Source organism: Martes martes, assembly GCF_963455335.1.
Source record: "Martes martes genome assembly, chromosome: 6".
Lineage (NCBI taxonomy): Eukaryota > Metazoa > Chordata > Mammalia > Carnivora > Mustelidae > Martes > Martes martes.
Genome location: NC_137893.1, coordinates 50,566,349 through 50,587,215, shown reverse-complemented (window position 1 = coordinate 50,587,215; position 20,867 = coordinate 50,566,349). Strand labels below are relative to the sequence as shown.

General features: G+C 38.6%; 1 pseudogene across 1 annotated transcript; it reads right to left on the bottom strand.

Annotated features, from left to right (window-relative positions):
* Positions 1-1,182: 1,182 nt before the first annotated feature.
* On the bottom strand, positions 1,183-20,512 carry LOC308344309 (glyceraldehyde-3-phosphate dehydrogenase-like; annotated as a pseudogene). Its single transcript has 2 exons — positions 20,406-20,512; positions 1,183-2,146 (listed from the first exon to the last, which is right to left on the bottom strand). The product of its transcript is annotated as a glyceraldehyde-3-phosphate dehydrogenase-like (transcript).
* Between the last annotated feature and the right edge of the window lie 355 nt (positions 20,513-20,867).

The following is a 20,867-nucleotide window of genomic DNA, read 5'->3' as shown; positions in this document are numbered from 1 at the left end:
GAATGCAGACCACCATTGCTCATGAATCAGTATAAACCTACCCTTCAACCATCTCTCTCGAGACTAAGCAAAAACTGGAATATGTTCCTTGAACTTCTATATTTTGAGAGGATTTTCCTTTTCTAATGACATTTATGGCTACCCTGCATGGGTTTAATATAACAGCACTCCAGTTCTGATTACTGCTAGCATATCAGGCTGAGTAAACTTAAGTTAGACTCAAATTATTTCCTTCTTGTTCCATTTGTCATAGGGCCTCCTCAAGAGTCACACATGTGAGTTAACAGAGGAATGGCATAGAAAAACATTAGGACACAGGGAGTATGAAGTGACAAAAGTTCTCTCCTTCACCAAACTCCAGTTGAGTGCTCTCAGCCCTCCTCTTGATGAGGCCTCAACTTGAGTGCCAAAGACTTCAGATTCTCAGCACAAATTATTTTGTCCACCCATTACAAACACAGAGATACATATCCCACATTAAAAGACTTTAACAAGCCACAGCATAATTTCTAACAGCTCAAGGCTACATCCCTAGGATGACCCTAACCCCCTTAAAGTGGCTGCCTGAAAGAAACCTCCAGGTTGCCAAAAGAATTTTTACCATTTTCTTTCTAGCTGGTACCTCATCAGGTAGGCCTCTGACCTTCCTTTCTTAGAGCATTTACTAATATAGGCTACCATCATGAATTCTTCTTCTATGTATCTCTTACAGGATTGTCTTCTCAAATACCTAAAAATCATTCCTTTGAAATAGTATCATCAGAAGGGATAGTGTCCTCTCTCCCAGACTCTGCGGTAGGAAGGAATCCTACTTCAATTGTTGACAGCTAACAGACACAGCTGGCCTAATTATATTACATTATATTTACATTGGCCAAATCTTTGTAATTTTTCATTTCTCTGGTTCTGTACCAGCCCCCTTTCTTCTTCCACCTCCTTCTTTCTTTCCCCCTTCCTACCTTCCTTCCTTCCTTCCTTCTTTCGCTGGGTACAGTATACTTTATTGATGGTACATGACAAAGTTGGGCTCTCCAAGCTCCTCCCCTTCTCGAGGGACAGAAACTGTGCGGAGGTCTGAAGAATCTCTGTGTGCTGGGGGATGAGTTGTGGTAAGGACTTCGCAGCAGCTGAGGGCCTCTCTCTTCCTCTTGCTCTCACTGGGGCTGGCGGTCCAGGGGACTCTTACTCCTTGGAGGCCATAAGATCCATCACCCAGTTGCTTTAACCAAATTCACTGTCATACCAGGAAATGAGCTTGACAGAGTGGTCTTTGAGAGGCATTCCAGGCCCAGGATTGGAAGTGGAAGACTGAGTGTCATTGTTAAAGTTGTAGGAAACAACCTGGTCCTCAGTGTAGCCCAGGATGCCCTTGAGGAGGCCCTCTGATGCCTGCTTTACCACCTTCTTGATGTTATCATATTTGACAGCTTTCCCTAGGTGGCAATCCAATTCACAACCAACACATTGGCATGAGGACACAGAAGTCCATGCCAGTGAGCTTCCCATTCAGCTCAGAGATGACCTTTCCTACTGCCTTGGTGGCACCAGAAGCAAGGATGATGCTCTGGGCAGCCATGCCATGGCTTTCCAGAGGGGCTGTCCACAGTTTTCTGGGAGCAGTGATGGCATGGACTATGGTTATGATTCCCTCCATGATACCAAAGTTGTCATGGATGTCCTTGGCCAGAGGGGCCAAGCAGTTGGTGGTGCAGGAGGCATTGCTGACAGTCTTGAGGGAGTTGTCACACTTCTCATGACTCATACCTATCACAAACACGGGGTCATCAGTAGAATGGGTAGAGATGATGACCCTCTCGGATCCACCCTTATCCATGATTATGAAGACCCCAGTGGACTCCACAATACACTCGGTGTCAGCATCATTCCATTTGATGTTGGTGGGATCTCTCTCCTGGAATATGGAGATGGGATTTTCATTGATGACAAGTTTCCTATTCTCAGCCTTGACTGTACTGTACCATGGAATTTGGCATACATGGAATCATACTGGAAGATGTAGACTATACAGCTGAGGTCAATTAAGGGGTCATTGATAACAATGATATCTACTTTGCTTGAGTTAAAAGCAGCCCTGGTGACCAGGCACCCAATATGGGCAAATCTGTTTATTCCAACCTTCACCGTTCTATCTCAGGGACACAGTTGGCACTGCACCAGAAGACGTGGCTATCCATCAAACAGGGAAGAGCAGAGAGCCTGTCATTATCCCTTTAAATGCCCAGTCACCTTTGTAAAAATTGAAGTTGAGCTTGATTTACCCTATACCATCTTTTTCTCTATTGTAATAGTGTATTAGTGACTTAAAACTCTTATTACCACTTTAACTACTGTCCATATTTGTTTATCTTTGATGAAAATATCTGCTCATGCAACTTATTTGTGCTTCAGGATCTGCTTGAGGTCAAAACTATATACACAATTCCTAATTGATAGGTTTTTGCTGGATATAACCAGTTATGTAGCTTGAACTAATAGGTAACACCAAGTTAACAAATGTAAGATCAAGTTATTTGTTGCTCTATTTTCAGGTGTTCAATGCCTATCATGATCTTGCTTCTACTAGGAAAACAGAAACTTTCAATCAAAAGGAGAAAAGTTACTTGCAAAGTGGTCACAGCTTTCTTCTAAAACCTTAGAAACCTATACTATCATTCTCCTTTACAAGCTTTGTACTGTGTCTCCTGCCACAAATACTTTGAGCACAATTGGATTAGCTGTCATAAGGTCCATTGGAAGGCTGTTTCATGGGTTCTGGTCCAGCTGGAAAATCTTTTTTTTTGCTGAGGCTCCCTTAAAGAATGATATCCTTTTGAGTCACCTGGCAAATAATCAGAGTAGCCAACTTAAAAGTGGCGATAATTTTCTCCAATATCCAAAGAAACCCATTGTAGCTCTTTCTTAGAGATTTATGGGGCAAAGCACAGTAACTAGCCTTTCGCTTTGAATTGTATATCTTACCATGTACTATTTACCACAGAATATTCAGAAACTCCAAAGGTGGCAGACCATTGTATTTTCATGGTACTTATTGTCCAAACTTCAGCATGCCTACATGTCTTACCAAAAAAATCTAGCATCCTTATTCTCTAATTTCTTTCCTCATGATATTATTAATATACCAAAACTGGATGATGCTGACATTGTGAGATCAAGGTCCCTCTAGAATAAATTATGGCACAGAATCATATATTACAATTTTGAGATAAGTGAATAAAAGTCTACTGTTGTTTTTTTTACCAGGTGAAAGCAAATCATTTTTGTTTTTGTCTGGTTGTTAGTATAGAAAAATGCTTTGACCATGTCAAGAGCTGCATTCCAGGTGCTACTCCAAAGCTGGTTTGATTTCTTCTCGAAATAAAATTGAATCCAGAACCGTAGTTGAGACTACAGGTAACATGTATTTAAATGAAGGAAAGTCTAGTGTTATTTTCCAAGGCCTGTTTCTTACTGTCCAGGTGATACAAGCTAACTGAATGAAGAAGGGAAAGGCATAACCACCATCCATTGGGAGTATGAATCCTTATTATTCCAGGTGAGATAGGAGAGCAACTTTCATTTTTATTTTTATTTTTCCATTTTTTATTTTAAAGGCAAAGAAAAGGCCCAGGAACATCTACTTAGCCAACCATAATAGAGTTTGGTTTATGGGTTATGACTCCAGTCTGTGAATCATTCCAGTTACTGATTATAATCATTTCGAGTATCAGTAGGAACTAAAGAAATAGCAACAAGATGTGTGTATAAACCCACTGAGCCTACTTTGAGTACACTCACAGTGAATCTGCATTGTTATGGACTGAATATATCCTCCACCCCAATGTAATGGTATTTGGAGGTGGGATATTTGGGAAATAATTAGGTCTAGATGAGGTCATGAAAGTGGCTTGAATCTGCTGGCGCCTTGATCTTAGATATCATGGTCTTCAGAACCATGAGAAGTAAATTTCTTATTTTTAAAAAATATTTTATTTATAGATTTGAGAGGGGGAGAGAGAGCGAGCAGCGGAAGGTCCAGAGGGAGAGGAAGAAGCAAGCTTCCTGCTGAGCAACGAGTCTGACATGGGGTTCCACCCCAGGATGCTGAGATCATGGCGGAAGCTGATGGCAGACACTTAACTGACTGAGTTACCCAGATGCCCCCAAAGAAATCTCTTCTTGTTTAAGCTACCCAGTCTTTGGTACTTTCTTACAACAGCCTGAGCAGAGTTGACTAAGACAACTATTAATTACCTGACATTCAATAACCCTAGCATTGTTACTGAATTGCAGAAATGGTTTCGTTTTAGCCAGCAGTGTCAACCTGGAATTAGTATCCAATACTTAATGAAATGTCTAGGAATTTCTCCTCCTTTAGTATACAGTTGGCCTCCTAAATCGTGCAAGTCTCTTAGGAGAAGAGTAGCAATAGCCAGGATCTATTGACTGCTTGCTATGTGCAAGGTACTTTTACATATATTAATTTATTTAGTCCCCTTATCCAATGATCATATAAACTCCACTGGAATCAGGGAACTCATTTCAAACACAGTAAGACCACAAAACACAGTAGGACCACACCACAAAGGTCTTCAAAGGTCTACCAAGAAAAATTATCAGTATGCTTTTAAATAACATTGAGTCTCTCCTTCCCAATTATTTCAATTAATAGCTATATTGCAGTTTTGTGGGTTCCATCAGGAAATCTTTAGGAGTTAGAATCACCTATGATATATTCACTACAAAAATTTTCATAGTTTTTTGGATTTACCTTCTACTTTATTAACTCAAGGTATTTTATGGCATCTTTACCTAATTCAGCATAGGCTAACCTTATGTGTAAATTTCAGTCAAGGAACTGAGAAGACAATTACAATTTCTGACTGATTCTGGCTATTGACCTTAGGCATTAAAGAGCACAGGAAGGAGCATGAAAAAATTGGCTCCCCTTGCACGGTACTTATCTTTTTTTTTTTTTAAGATTTTATTTATTTTTTTGACAGACAGAGATCACAAGTAGGCAGAGAGGCAGGCGGGGGGGGGGGGCGGGGAATAGGCTGCCTGCTGAGCAGAGAGCCCGATGTGGGGCTCGATCCCAGGACCCTGGGATCAGGACCTGAGCCGAAGGTGGAGGCTTTAACCCACTGAGCCACCCAGGCGCCCCTATCTAACGGATCTTGAGGCAAGGCCTGAACTGGGACAGAGATTCTGTTTTGTTGTAAAGACACTCCAGGAGATTAGGGTATTTAGGGGCTCTCCCAAAGGCCTCCTTTTTAACTGGTGTTCTACCTTTTCCATTCAATATGCTGTTACTAAGAAATCTGACAAAGACATGAATTCAGCCTAATCTGAAATTCAGCAACCCAGAGCATCAGATAGGATGTTTTATTCTTGGCTATGTCAGTCCTGTGGTTGCAACAAATACTTTTGACACAGACACAGAAAGTCTCCAATTCTCCTACTCTGTCTTAAGCCAAGAACTTAAGTCTTGGATCTTATGAGTTTCTGTTGCTTAGCTCTTTAATATATCTAGAAGTAGCCCCCTTCCTTTTCTTCCTTATGATCCCGTCTTTCCTACTCATTCTATACCAAAAGCTACCTGTTTTTTTAAAGATCTTGTCTTCAATAGCCATTTCATTCTAGAGGATAATTTAAGTAACTCTTTCACATGCTGTGCCATTAACTACCAGAGTTCCCAGTTCTGTACTATGTCTTCAGTGCTTTCAAACCCAACCAGCATAAACAACCCATTTACAAATTTTTATTTCTTTAATGGTTTGTTGTCTTTCCTGGCACCAAATACCATATTGGTCAGTATTATTAATTGCAAACATTAGAAAATATTCTGACATAAGGAGAAAATTAATATTTAAAGGGATATTATGGAGCTCAGATAAATTAAAGAAGGGACAGAGGACAAGATTCTGAAGACACAGGAACAATGACATCACACCACAGAGGCTGTTCTGAAGAAGATATCAGGGCCATGCTACTTGGAACTGATTGCCCTTAGGATTAGATGCCTGATATTCCACTCCCTTCCTTCCCCCAAGCATCAGAAAAAACCAAAGTCCCTGCCATTACATGAGCCAGAGTGTATACTCCTCTTTTCACGGTCACTTTTTCACAATGCTAGATTTCTAATGTAAATGTCAAGTGGGTCCAAATAATTGGAAAAACTGAAGTCAGTGCCTGTATCTAAAACTACAAGAAAGTCTGGAATTATCCCATCCTCTGCCTTGGAAAGAATGATGAATGATGTAAAAAATTACCAAAATATAGAGAGAAAGTTGGACCACAATAAGTGACAAATATCTACTACCTGGGCCGTATGTTAAAATCACCTAAAATGATATGCTCAATCGGGTGGTAGTCATTACTCACAGTATTTCTGGATCTCTTTCTTTTCCTAGATAATAATTTGAAACTACACTTACCTCCCTCTAGAATTCAGCAGAGGTAAAATAACTTACCTTGGCTGATGGAGTATAAATGGAAGCGAAAAGTGTCACTTCAGGACAGACTCTCTCTGAACTGATATGCCTTCTAAATACTCCCTTGCCCTGCCATGATGAACATGGAAGCCCCCAATAGATATGGCAGCATCATCACAAAGTAAGGCTTCAGTCATCTCGGGTGTCTAACTGAATAATCTGAAAAAGCTCCCTTCTCAGCCTGCAATGGACAGGTAGCAAAAACAAAGAATAAAACTTGTTCTAATTCCCTGAAATTTTGCTGTGACATGTCCATGCTGACTGACAAAAGCTCAGACCTCTCTTCAATTGTACTTTTTATCTGATACATACCTAACAGCTTGCAAGTCACAACACAGAGCTGTCATAAAAGTACTTCAACATGTTCAAAGCTGAACTCATGAATTTTTCTATCAGTTATTCTTCCTCCAGCATTTCCTGCCTCAATAACACAAAAGCATGTGTTTGCTTAATCTGAAAACATAACAATCTTTCCTGCTTCTTCCCATTTTCTACTACTTATGTGTTACCAGTTTCCAAATACTATGGTTTTCATTTCCTCTATTTCTATAGTTCTAGAACCACTTCCAAAAGCCTAGTTCAAGAAACCATCATCTCTTATACGATTTAATGAAATAGGCTGATACCTACTTATGCTTATGTATCACTGCCTTACAACCTAGCCTCCACTATAGCTAACATATTCTTTTGTTGGTTTTTCAATATATTATTTAATACTTAAAAGTTCTTCCTTAAAACCCATCAAAGACTTCTCATTTCTTTTACCATAAAATTGAGATTTCTGACTGAGATCTTTAAAGTTCTGCCTGGTCTAGACTTTTGCTCATAATAGTTTCACTCTCTTATCTAGAAGTATTGACTGGCATTCAGTTCTTAAGATGTGCTATCTTCTTTACCACCTCATAGTTTATGTTCCTATGATTTCTTCTATCTGAAGACTTTTCCCCAACTACTTCATTACATCCATTACTACTTTGACCACCACTATCTTGCTACATCTGCCCACTCTCCTTTCTAATGCCCATGCATTCCTTACATCTTTGCCGAACACTATTGCCTTAGGAAACACGCCTTTATTCTTTGATCCTTCGGTTACATTCCCCAAAGAAGTTCATAGTTAATGTTCACTCTTGCCCTCCTGTTTTACAATTCATTTGGGGTTTGTTTTCCTAAACGAGTGTTTAAGTTCCATGATGAAATAAATATTGGCTTGTTTGCCATTGTTTCTTTAATGCCTAACACAACAGAGGTAAGACATCAGTAATATTTTTTCAAATGAAGGTTCAAAGTTGAATAAATGAATGAGTGACTCCTAGATGCTTTCACACCCTCATCATATTTCCAGGGTTTTTTTCTTGTTTGTGTTTGTGTTTTTGTTTGTTTGTTTGTTTTTTGGTTGTTCCATCAACTTAAGTCTATGTTTATCTTTTTTAACTTGGAAAATTTTTTAAAATGCCCTGTTGTTTGTTGTTTATATCACATTATCTGCCCATCTGTTTCTATTTTTTTTGTTTGTTCTACTTATATTCAGCTTATTGCTTGCATTGAGAATCATTTTAGTTTCAATCTTCTTAATTGTTTGGAAACCAGGGGTTGGTCTGTTTATTTTTCATACCTCATGCTGACACATAATCCTGACTTTTTTTGGATTCAGGTATTAAATGTCCTCTACATCAGGGGAGGTAGAGAAGAAAACTAAAAATTCTGATACTTTGGGTTTTTTCCCCTCTTCAAATTAAAAGAAAGCCTGTTTTGGAAAAAAAAAAATATCTGTAGCTTAATCCATATAAATATTCTAATCCTTACATCCAGAAAGCATTCCAGCAAATCACTCAAATAGTAAAGCCTATATTTGGAATAACATCTATTTGAAAATAACTTTGAGTATTTAATATGACTGATAATAACTTGTTAATAAAAATTCTGTTGTTTAAATAGAATCCAGCTACATAATCTTTTTATATAACAATCTAAGTAATAAGATAGAAAGTAGAACAGACAAATTTTTATATAGATTAATTATGCATATGTGTCTGAAGCATAATGCACTGATGGGATATAGGAAAGGATATTTAAAAGCCTATTCAAATAGTGATTAATGAGTCTTCCAGGATACTTGGTCTCCAATCAATAAATCATGAGCCATTGGGGTTTCTTAATGAGCACCATGTTTGGGATAGATAGTAGCAATCTGGCAGGTCCCACAGGTGATTTTTTAAAGTGAATCCAAATTCTCCACAGATCTCTCTTACCTTCCATCACAGTGTGTTTTTGAAGGGTGCATGGGAGTTGTCATAATGTGTTTTCCCATACCATGTTGAAAAACTGAGAAAACTGCTATAAAATGCAAATTTAAGGGCATCAATGGATTTTCTCTTGAAGCTGCCTGGATATTGTTCAGAGAAATAAAGCAACAGCACACATTGTAGCAAAGAGAAAAAAGAGGACTTAAAAACCAATTGCAGTATGGTCTTCTGGCACGTTTTAAAAGGGCACTTTGATGTAATTAAAGAATGACCTGCAATGATTTTTTTTTTTCTATATGAAGAGAATTTTAGAAGACACACAGCTTTGGGGGGCAAACATATGATTTGGACATTACTTGCATCTTTATTGTGGACAATACAACTTGTCTAGCATCACACCCAGGTCAAAGATCTTTTTAAGGATTTTATTCCAAGGAAGGGGTTTGTGGCCTGGTATTCCACGGTATTATAGTTATAAACTGAAATATCTTAAAACCTCTCATCTATAGAGAAATTTAAAATCTCACTAGTACAACTGCTTTGCTTATTGTAGTTCACCACACTCAGGGAAGATCCATTTTTTGCTTCTTCTGTTGGGATACGTGTCACTACCCAGAAACATGAACTCTTCTAGAAACAGGGCATAAGTCTCAATATGTGTATGAACCAGGTATCTCCGATTCTTTGGCTTCTGGGCCCTTGCTGGTCCTGGAGAGACTGCCTCTCCCTTGGCTAGTCAGTTCTTAGAGAGAAAACACCTTTTCATATGCAAACCAACTAACTGAAAGTCCATACCTACAACCTCCTTTATGGGGCTCTCACAAGGCTCTCCCACTCCAGGCCACTATCCACCTGCCCCAATCACCTGAGGGCTAACTACTCTGTACCCTAAAACCCGCTGAAATCATCTAAACTAGCCAATCCTAAACCTACTTACTCTGCCTCACCCATTTCTTACTACGGAAACCACAATTAAGATTATTACCCATGTTTTCCCCTACTCCCTCTGCCCCCTATCTGACCCAGATGCTTCCCCACACAGCCCTCTATGGCACGGTATGTGCTCTGTCCTCTTGGGATCTTTCAATTTAACAGACTATCTTTTTAAGAGCAATTTTTCTCTGATGTATTGGCCTCACCATACTTGAATAATAATAAATCCTATGTTTAAAAACAATATTGTTTTTAAACAATATTCCCTGAGATACTATCGCACAATATTCCCAGGTTGCACAATATGCCCAGATACTAATGGTCATTCATTTTGGTCTGAGTGAGCATTTCAATTCTGGGTGGTTTGAAAGGTACCAGTGAGTTTTCTAAATCAAACTGTGCTTAACCTCCTCAAATTTATACTAGTCATTTTAACTAGATTAAGGAATGACATTATTTGAGAGAGGTAACATAGTTATCTTCCCTTAGCCATATCTCATGAGAAAATCATCTCAACTCAGGCCTCTAGCAGAACAGAAGTGTAGAGAAGAATGGGTTGTAATATGTGCGTTTATATATGAGAGACGAAGATGGAAATATCCTGATGTGTGACCCCTTAGCAGCCACGGGGCTAACTAGAGGAGGGAGGAGTATGAAAAAAGAGAGTATAGGAGAACCAGGCACCCTTCCGACAGTTTCACAATTTTAAATAAAGCCCAACCCTGGCATTATGTTATCTCCAGACATTTTCTCATTCACAATTTGATATTTTCCTAAAATCATTCTTTTTTTAAATAACACAACCATCTATTTTTTTGTTTTTGTTTTAAATATTTTATTTATTTATTTGAAAGAGAGAGCACAAGCAGGAGGAAACGCAGAAGGAGATGGAGGAGACAAGCAGACTCCAGCTGAACAGGGAGACAGAAATTGAGATTGATTCCAGGAGCCCGAGAACATGACCTGACTCAACGTCAGACACTTAACTGACGGTGCCACCCAGGTGCCCCCACAGCCATCTGTTCTTATAAGAAGAGATATTTTATAATTGGTACATTTTGATTTGCTGACCTAACGTGCCTTACCCTCACTCAAATGGAAAAAAAAATTAAAGTAAAAATGTCTTACCCATATGAGGTAAAACTTGCACCACAACTCAGCTCTCAGGATAGGTTCAAGGCTCTGGTGATTTGAAAGAAGCAGGCAACTCAGTGTTCAAGTCTAAATTTAAGAGCTTTCTGGAACTCAGAAGTCAATAACAAAGGTTCTCACACTCATTTCACCAATCTTCAGTGAAGATCTCCTGGTTTGATCAACTTCCCATGAACACATCATAAAGTATATCCTAGCTGACCCACATACTCTATTCTCAACAAAGAAGTCCGAGTGATCCCCTAAATCAAGTCATATCACTCCTATGCTCAGAATTTTCCATCGTCCAGGACACCTGGGTAACTCAGTCAGTTAAGCACCTGCCTTCTGTTCAGGTCATGATCTCTGGGTCCCAGAATCAAGCCCCAGAGGGAGCCTGCTTCTCTCTCTTCCTCTGCCTCTCCTCCGGCTTGTGCGCTCTCTCACTTTCTCTCTCTCTCTCTCACTTCTTTCTCAAATAAATAAATAAAATCTTTAAAAAAAAAAAACTCTCCAGTGTCCTATACATACTGGAATAAAAGACAATATCCTTACATCACCTCCAAGGTGCTCTACTTTTGGATGCCCATGGTCTGTCTGACCCTATTTCTTTTCACTGTCCTCCTTACTTCCTTTGCTACAGTCACTCTGTCTGCCTTACTGTTCTAGAGTATTCTGGGTATGCCCTCACCCCAGGTCTTCTCCACTGTTGCTTTCTATATTTGAGCATTCTCTTCTTAAATATCCATTTGTGCCCAGGAAGTTGAAAATGGTTACAGACAAACTCAACTCTAAATTCCTGAAAAACACACAAATGCTGCCTTCTCTGGAAGGCCTGCTCAGGCCACCCTACATTAACTTGCAAGCTTCCCCTTAACACACTTCACCAAATTTCTTCTCTGCTTTATTATTCTTAATATTTATCAACTTCTTAAATACCATATATTTCATTTATTTTCTTATTTCCTATCTACCCCTACTAGTATATATGACACAAAAGGGAAGGGTTTTGGTTTTTTTGCTCCTTGTCTCATGTCCCATATAAAGTATGCTAAACAGTGCCTGACTTATATAGGCTTCAGAAATACGTGTTTAATAGACTAAGTGAAAGACAGTGTGATGGATGCTTGAAATATAGTTAGGCATGAGTAGCTATTACCATCTTTCTTGTTAAGATTTTATAATTTATTTGACAGAGAAAGAGTGAACAAGCAGAGGGAGAGGGAGAGGCAGGCTCCCCGCTGAGCGGGGACCCCCCCCCCCACCCCCGCCGCAACATGGGACTTGATCCCAGGACCCTGGGATCATGACCTGAACCGAAGGCAGACGCTTAACTGACTGAGCCACCCAGATGCCCAGCTATTACTATCCTTAAAGAACTCTAAAATACAGGCGGGCAGCAGAACAAATGTTTTAATTAATCCTTTATCTTCAGTACACACTTGTAAATCCAAGTTGTTAGAAGAAGGAAGAGTGACTTGTACCAAAGTCATAGTGCTGATGGCATTTAGAGCTTCAAGGACAAAAAACAAAGCGTCACTATATTTTGAAGGAGGTAGCACCTCTCTTGGCCACAAAAGGATGACAATGACATGAAACCATTTTAAATATGACAAATGGGCATTCAGATCAGCCAGATATAGCTGCATTTTAAATACTCACAGGAATTCAAAATTCAGAATATAAAGATTTCTTTATAAGAATTCTGTAGAAATGCTCCAAATAGTGCTCCTGATTTATTTAAAATATTTAGAGTTGAAATAAAAAATTTAAAACTCCTTGCTCTAGCTTTCATTTCCTGAGTTCCTAACCATGTGTCAGGCACTGTGCTTGGAGCTGGTAGAGATAAAAGGATAAAGAGGACTGAATCTCAAGCCTGTGCAGAGTACACCAGTCTGCTTATGAATAATTTTAATAGAATGACAAAAGGTCTCATTCCTTAAAACTACTTAATACCATAAATTCATTAAAATGGCATGCAAATTCTTTGTAGAGATTCTCGTCACCACTAAGTTTAGGAGAAAGTGCGGAAAGTAAGGCATCATCTGGCATTAGAACCACTCTCTTGTTTTTTTCCAATGCTTAGCCTCAAAGCAACTCCACTGCTCTAACTCAGTCCTCTAACATCAACAACTACCATACCTGTACCTTCTAGGTATGCTGAAGTTAATTTCTCCCAAGCATACCAGTCCCTGAGTTAATTTAATTCATCATGTTATTGGGACCCTACCTTTCATGAAATTCCTATTCCTCCTTTCCTTATCAATCAAATCCCTGGTTATCTTTTATACCCTACTCACATATTATGTCAGTCAATTTTTCCCTGAGTTCCCCAGCTTGTTGGTCACTCCACTTGCTCATCTGTGCTTTCATAATTTGTAAAATCATTTAACTAGTATTAATTGAGCACTTTCTGTGTGCTGGAACCATTTCTAGAGGCTGGGTATGCAAATGTAAAGAAAACAGCAAGAAAAATCCCTTTCTGCCTGATATCAAAAATCCAAGATATGGATTGTATCATCAAGAAATAAATACATCATCAAGTAGTGATAAATGCTAGGAAAAATAAAGTGGTACAACATCATACATTCTTTCCCTGACTTCCCCATTACCATAGAAGGGATGGAGTAGTGCAAAAGGACTCTGAGGAAATGGCATTTGAGCAGAGATTTGATGGGAGTGGATCATTAACAAAATCTAGTGGAAAATTACTTCAGGCAGAAACACTTGCAAAGGCCCTGAGGCAAGAACACGTTTGGGAGCTCTAAGAGCAAGTAGGTCAATGTGTCCTGAACAAGTGATGATGGGGAGAGGAGAAGGAGAGAGTTGAACCAAATCATGTAGTCTTTCAGGTTATGATCTTACTATGGCCAGGACTTTGGGATTTATTTTAAGCATTATGAGAGCCCACAGAAAGGTTTGGACACAGGAATGACATGGTCTAATCCTGCAAGTATAATCTGGCCGCTCTGTACAGAATAGATCGTAGGGGTCAGGAGTGGAAGCAGCAAGATGAATTAAGAGGGGGATTAGTATGCTGAGAGGTAATGGTGGCACTTATTTTGTATTTACTTATTTTTTTAGTGTAAACTGCTTAAAGATGGACCTTGGTTTATTCATTTTTTATTGCCTTTATCTAGCAAATGCCTGTTATATACAAGATGTTCAAAATGTACTTACAGAAGGAAGTAAGGAAGAAAAGAAGGGATGGTTAAAAAAAAAAAAAAGCAAATAAAGGGTTTTAGGATTCTTGAATCTAGTTAAAAGAAATTCAGATGTGAAAGCATTCCTCTTTCCAAACAGCAATACAAAAAGAAAAGTCCTCATTATTTCTTCAGTGAAAAGGACAAATTTGTTTTTATACTTTAAAAAACTGAAAATGTTAGATCCTACACATGTCCCAATGCTAAATGAATATGCAATCATGAAGAAGACTTTATTCTGCAAAGACTGACCAGTTGGTTTTAAGGAACCAATTGTTCATAGGAAATAGGAAGGAAAATGGCTTTTATTTTTTGGAGATGGGTAATATCTTTAATAGGATAGAAATAATTATCCCCCCCCTTCTCTCTTAGTGCATGGCACTGTGCACTCTTGGGCTTTCAGAAAGTCAAGGTCATGGAGCAGATGGTCCATTATTAGGGTAGAGTAAAACAAGATAAATCTCTCATCTGAAATTAGTTTAACTTGGGAAGAAAATTTGCACTTTCACAGATGTACTTGAAGTTGGCACAAAAATGAGAACATGTTGAATTTAAATCAATTTTGCTGGTCCCTTATGTTTTCTGTTAACTGTTAAAGCATTAGTCAAATGCTTTTCTGCTGTATTTGGCAAAATCAAAATGAGGAATAAACTTTAATCTTAAATGTAATTATTAATCATCCAAAAATCATTTTAAGCAAGATGATATTTGGTACTTCACTTAACAACCCCAATTCAGGCCCTGCTATAAGAAATTTGACATTGGATCAGTTTCACTCATAAATCAGTCTTGGATAGGACAATCAGGAAAAATGGGCAAGTGTCATGGTATCTGAATCACTTGACTATATAGTAAAATTAAAAAAAAAAAAAAGCATGTGATTCACCTTGCCTAGAAATGTGGTAACAATGTCCTGATAAGTAATTTCAGATGGCTATAATATCTTTCAGAAGTTGGGATTAAAAGCATACCTACACTCAGACATAGGCTTAAAGTGCACATCCTGGGATGTCTAAGCATATACTAGACATTCAGGAAACTTCCACTTGGAATATCCTTAGTCCCTGGCACCTTATTTCACAGTTTCATTTTTACATTGCCTTGTGGGATCACAAGGTTGGTAAATAGTAATTCTATTTTTGAGTTGTTCAGGTGGAAATCATTGGGGTCTCTAATTCCTATTTGTCTCACATAATCCACATTTAATTGAGCAACACATCCTGTCAGCTCCGCCTTAAAATATATATCCAGAATCTTCCTACTTCTCACCCCTCCGTTGCCATCATTATCTCTCTCCTGGATTATTGCAGAAGCTTCTAAATTGTTTTCCTGCTTCTACCCTTGTGCCCCACTTAGCAGCCACAGGGATACAGTTTAAAACATAAATTGCACTATATCCCTCCTCTTCTCAAATTTCCCAAACGGTTTTCTATCAGAGTAAGAGACAAAGTCAAGAGAATATATGGTCCTGTGTAATCTGTGTTCTCAAGACCCTGTCACCTTTCTCACCTCATCTCCTATGACTTCTCCCTTATTCATTCTGCATCAGCCATACTGGCCTCATTGTCTCTGACATAAACCAAATATGCCCTTGCCTCAGGACCTTTGCATGTGCTGTTCTCTTTCTGAAGTGTTTCTCTTTAGACACTTACACAGCCCTCTCCTCTATCTCCTTCAGGATTTTATTGAAATGTCATCCTATCAGTTTGGCCACCCTCTCTAAAATTACAATACAACACCACACACATTTATCTTCCTTTTTTGCTGTATTTTCTTCCTAGTATTCATTCCAACATAATAGATTGTATGTTTTATATATCTTAGTTGTCTTTCCCACCACTAGAATAGAAGCTTCAAGAGGGAAGAGATTTTTCTATGTTTACTATTATACCCTCCAGCAACTAGAAGAGTGCCTGGCACCCATGAAGAATTCAATAAATATTTGAATCACAATAAATGAATCACTTAATTTTTTTATTATTTTGGATTCTCCCTAGCCAAATAAATTTTGTTTATAAATAAAAAGCTAAAAGGCTTAATTTAGGGTTTGGGCCAGATATAGCATTTGTGAAAATCCTTGGTCCTTTGCCTTCAGCCATAAAATGAAAGTAATAAAAAATACCACAAATATGAAAAGTATGAATTTAGCATGAGGAAAAGAAGCATAATTGGTGGACAGGTTACTAAATCAAGAGGCTTAAGATCAATGAGCCTTTATTATAACTTAGGTAAATCTCAGAAACTAGAATGGAATACTCAGAAGAGGTAAAAACTAAGTTTTTATCCCACACCTCTACTTCTGTATGTTAGACAATTGACTCAATCTCTGTCAGTTTCTTCATCCGTAGTGATAAAGCTAAACTAGCTGACTTCTTAAGCTCTTTTCCTAAGCTCCACTGCCACAATTGCTTATTTACTTATAAAAGTAAAGACTTTTTTTTTTTTTAATAACAGAACTAATATGAGGAAGGCTTCACCGTTAAAAAGGAATTTACAGTAAGAATACTGGGGATTTTACAAAAAATGTTAAATATTGAAGACACAACTCTTAAGAAAGGATGAAACTGGGCCTTGGGCTTACAGAATCAAAAGTTTGAGGGTCTTTAACTAGAGTTCCACCATTAAAGTGAACTCAGTTCACATTCTTGAAGGAAGGAGTGTTTGTCAGATATTAACCCCCGTTCAATCAGATATTGCCAGAGAACCTAGCCAGTGTCTGAAAGTTTTATTTTAGGGTTGATTTGAAAAATAATAAAAATATATTTTTAAGTATATACATGTTCATGTTCACATGTGTAAATGCTTATTTATCCTCTCCCTTAAAACCCAACATAAGCAAGTACAGTAAGTCCTATCGTTTACTTGACATCTTAAAATATTATACATTCTTTATTTTAGGATAAGTTTCTTTCACTCCTTCATAATACAGAGTTTGCCAAGCTTATACAGTGCTGGGCTGATCTGGAATAGATTTTGAATTCCTGTCAAACTTGATTCAAGAATCTTGAATTCTTGTCAATCTTTTGGCAAACTAAGTTTAATTTGTAAATAAAAGGAAAAAAAATCATTTAAACCTGTTTTGGGAGGCAGATTTCTATTCTGATTTCCCTGAACCAGATATTTGGAGTCTCTGTAGGCTTATTCTGATATCTAAATTTCTTCTACTGATATTTATTTCCTAGATAACACTGGTAGAAATTAAATGGTTCACTGCTTTGGGGGAAATTTTACTCTTTGCTCAATAGTTTATATTTAAGGTACTTCTTCCTCCCTTGCTTTTCCTTCATCTGACAAGCTTCAGGCAGAATTTAAAGCAAGAATCCAATATACCTAAATGTTACAGTAATAGGATAGAAATGGGCTTTCCACAGAATCTTTCCCTAAAATTTATTGTTCACCAGTGCCCTCTCTTATCCCAATAAGTTTAATGAAATATACAGGTAGTGTCTTCCCAACAGAAGACTTCAAAAAACTAGGAAAATCAACAATGTAAGATTTGAGAAACATGTAATTATGTTGGCATGTAAGCTGAACACCAATCATAGGTGTTCAATAGGCAATAATTGCTTCTGAAATAGAAAATGTTAATATACTATAAGAAGGTTTTGACAAGAGAACAACGAGTAAGGAATGGTAATAAATTTTGTCATTATAATTAAAGTCTCTCCCCTCCCTGTGAACTTCTGTTTTTCACCTTTCAAGACATTTAAAGTTGTAATAATTCCTCAAAAAAATTAGAAAAATAGTGGAAGCCTTCTAAGAGGCAAGGTAAAATGCACTAGGCTTGCTTAGCTCAGAGAAGAGGCTGGGGGTTTGATTTATTTTCAAATATTTGTAGCACTATTCTAGGACACCAGTGACCAGTTGTTCTTCATTGTCACAAAGGGCAAACCAAGAAACAATGGGCTAAGATTCCAATGAAACATGGGAACACACCTTTAAGTGCATAAGGTAGTGGATGACACCCTTAGGTATACATTAGTTCACCTTAGAGCTTTAAAAAATACCAATGCCCCAGAACAATTAAATTATCTTCAGCACTGGTACTTTAAAAAAGTTTCTCAGGCGATGCTAAGAGACAGTTTAGGTTTAGGTTGAGAACACTGATGTGAAGCATGATTCTGTGATTCATGATTCATGATTCTATGAAACGCACTTCAGTAGAGCATATTAAGATCTGAGCAAGTGAGGTACAGTCAAAGAAAACATGCCCATCATTCTCTAACAATGCTTGTGTTCAAATCCCATTCCTATAAGCGGCTTGCACATTTTTTCCACATCTATGATTTCTGAAGGATAACAATCCTATTTGGGGTCCAGAGTTTAGACATGGAATTGAAGTAGTGTTCTCTGCTTCCTGTAAGGGGTTACTCATCATAAAATCAAACTCAGCTTCTTAAAGTTAACAGAAACAGGTTTCTAAGTAGCTCTGAATCTGCACTCTAAGATTCACCTGCTCCTAGAGTTGCATCGTTTTTTACAATAGTGCCAACACCACCTGTCTGGGCCCTAGAAGGACACTGCCCTCATCCCACCTCCAGCACTTTGGCTTAGCTTTGGAAGCAAGCTGGAACTCTAAGAAGAGTAACAGTCTAATAAGAGACAATCTAGAGAGCATAAACCCAGATACGTTGACAAAATTTAAAATTCTATTTGTGTCACAGCCAGCTTATTTGTCAAACCTATTCGAATTCACCCACTGCCTTAAAACAACTATACTTGCCCACCAATACAGGCACAAGTGTAAACATCTGGGTAATATATTTCATTTGCTTTCACTTTACCTATCCCCATATGGTACTTCATAGTCTTGCCACATAGGTATCTGTTTCTATTCTACTTGATATCTTGCTGGTTAAATCCAAAGTGAGAAGATTAGATGCTTTAGTTTTTAGGAGAAGAAGAAAAAAGCAGGATGATGAAGGGAAGAAGGAGAGGGAGAAAAGAAATGAATGAGAAGGAAAAGGGAAAGAAGAAGAGAAGAAGGAAAAATGATGATGAGGAGGAATGGGGTAGTGAGGAAGGATATTTAAAAATAAAGTGATCCAACTATATGTTGTCTGTAAAAATATATTTTAAGTATAATGATTGATATTTTAAAAGTAAAGGAATGAGAGAAAGATATACCACACCAACACCAATCAAAAGAAATCTGGAATAGTGGTATTAATTTCAGGCAAAAAGGACGTCAGAAGAAGGAAAAGATGGAGAGATAAACAGAAGCATTATATCATGATTAAGAATCAATTCTCCAAGAAAATATAAGAATCCTAAATGTGTGTGCATATAACAAAAGAGTGTGAAAATACAAGAGGCAGAGTTTTTCACTGGGTTCCAAGATGGTGACATAGAAAGACCATAAACTTGTCTCCTCCACAGACACACCAAATTCACACTTATATATAGAGCAATTCCTCCTAAAGAATAACTGAGGGCTGACTGAACAACAGAACGAAAGATAGAGAGACCACATAAGAATGGCAAGAGAGACAGAGACATGAGAGTGAGGGGAACTCCCACTCCATACACTACAACCTGCAGTGGAGAGGGATAGTACTGAGGAACTGTGAGCAGATTTGTCTGCCCTACAGCACAGATAAAAAGCCAAGGTTTAAAAGGGTAACTAGTATGTAAAGGAACCAGCCCTAGAACCTTGCCAAATGGTGGGGAAGCTACCGGAAATCTCTCAGGGTTGGAAGGGCTAGTTAGTGCCATGGTTTATGTTCCCCCTCCACCTTGAAAGCATGGCTGGAAGCAGGTTCTGGGTGCCCTGGCCAGTCCATTGCTTCATGAATCCCAGGCCCCTTGCCTAGCCCCAGCCATTCTACCAAGGCAGCCCTAGCCACCCCATTAAGGCATCCTTACCACGGTACATTTTGCGACACCCCTGTCAGCTCTCACTTTAGAGAGAAGTGAGTTAGCTCCAGCCATCTCACCAATGTGACACAGATGCATTGCACCCCAGAACACTCCTGGCCAACACCACTTTGGCTCCAGAAGGCTTGCTGGGACACCCCTGGCTAAGAGTGCTCTGGGACCTCCTGGCTCATGTCTGCTTTAGTTTCAGTCACCCCACCAGGGTATTCCTCATACTGAGTGCTCTGGGAACCTTTAGCCTGGGCCTGCCCTGGTTCTAGCCCTGCCAGAGCACTCCTGTTTGGAGCACTGAGAACCCTACACCCACACCTCATCTTGGCTCCAACTACTCTGCCAGGGCACCTACTGTGCTGAACACTCTGGGGTACCCAGTCTTGTACCCATGTCAGTTTCAGCTACCATTCAGGGTGCCCTCTACACTGAGAGCATAGGGACCACCCCAGCCCTCACCCACATTAGTTTTAGTTGTACTGCCAGGCAACCCTCTATACAGAGAGCTCTGGAACCCATTTACTTGCACTCACTTCAGCTTCAGCTCTTCTGCCAGAGCATTCTCTTCATGCAGAACCCCAGGACCACTTTGGCCCATGCCACTACAGCTCTGGTTATCTCCCAAGGGCAGCCCCAGCATGGAGTGTCCTAATACCCTCAGCCCACAGAAGCTACAGTTTCAGCTATCAGATAAAGTCACCAGGCATACATAGCCTACAAAGGGGACAAACAAGACCATATTTTCAAGTTTAGAAGTAGCTGTTCCTCCTAACTCACAGAAAGAAACACAGAATGTTAAGCAAAATAAGGAGATAGAGAAATATGCTCCAAACAAAAGAATAAGAAAAAAATCAGATAAAAACTAAAAGTAATAGTGATGAATAGTATGTCTGATAAAGAGTTTAATGTAATGATTATAAAGATGCACACCAGATTGGAGAGAAGATTAGAAAAACTCATTGAGAACTTCAACAAAGCAAGAAGCATATAAAAGA